The 951-nt window shown below is 47.4% G+C and overlaps 1 protein-coding gene across 1 annotated transcript in view; it reads left to right on the top strand.

Moving 5' to 3' along the window:
• The first annotated feature begins 35 nt into the window (after positions 1-35).
• LOC103593282 (zinc finger protein 883-like) overlaps positions 36-951 on the top strand; it is a 27,244-nt gene continuing 26,328 nt past the window's right edge. The window contains exons 1-2 of the mRNA XM_008576239.1: positions 36-148; positions 459-543. The gene's annotated coding sequence lies outside the window, so the exon portion shown is untranslated. The remainder of the gene's footprint in view (positions 149-458; positions 544-951) is intronic.

Raw genomic sequence — 951 nt, forward strand, 5'->3', positions numbered from 1 at the left:
ATGCTCTGTGCTTTCCTCTTCAAAAGTCTCCAGAATAACTGTTAGGTTCGGCGAGACGGAGAAGAGAGAGAGACCCGAGCCAGGCGCAATTTCAGCCAGATCAGTTCCTCCGAACTAAGGAAAGCAGGGAGTTTATAAGACTTTTAGGGTGGGTTCAGAATAATGGGCAATTTTGAAACCAGTGGTATGCAAGGTGACACAGCCCTTGGGGTCCGATAACATCTGGCAGGTTAAGTCATAGGCTCCCGATTAGCCACTGACTGCCTCAGTACAAAGCCAGCCCACAAGACGTTCCCTTGATGATAACAGTAATGTTTACCCCTTCCCTGGAGAGGAATCTCAGTTCCCGGGGAAGAAAGGAAGAAGGGTGGGGGTGGAGGGAAGGCTCAACATGGCTGCGCTGAAGCTAGGCCAGCCATGAGACCCAATAGTAACCTTTGTGATTTTATTTCCCGAAGAAACACGACTTGTCGCCATTCGTCTCGTTGACTCTGTCCCCAGCGTCCTCCGGCCTCACAGACCTGGTGATTCCAGCGCTTCCCGGTAAGCCCTGTGTGAGAGTTGGTTCAAGGGAACCTCTTCCTAACTTTTCTTATGCAAACGGATGTTTCTAATGGGAATTCGGATTTGGGCGTCCTGTTTTATTTTTGACAAGTACTTTCATGTACAAATGTAAAGATACTTTCTTAGGTGTCTAGGACGTGCATAGTCTTGTATGTGGATATAAACGTTTGTAGACCTCAGATCTCTATTAAAGAAAACTGAGAATATTTATTTATTTTTATTTATTTATTTTTTTAAAAAGATGACCGGTAAGGGGATCTTAACCCTTGACTTGGTGGTGTCAGCACCACGCTCAGCCACTGAGCGAACCGCCCATCCCTATGTGTGATCCGAACCCGGGGCCTTGGTGTTATTAGCACCGCACTCTACCGAGTGAGCCACGGGCTG

Source organism: Galeopterus variegatus, unplaced genomic scaffold, assembly GCF_000696425.1.
Source record: "Galeopterus variegatus unplaced genomic scaffold, G_variegatus-3.0.2 Scaffold1313, whole genome shotgun sequence".
Classification (NCBI taxonomy): Eukaryota; Metazoa; Chordata; class Mammalia; order Dermoptera; family Cynocephalidae; genus Galeopterus; species Galeopterus variegatus.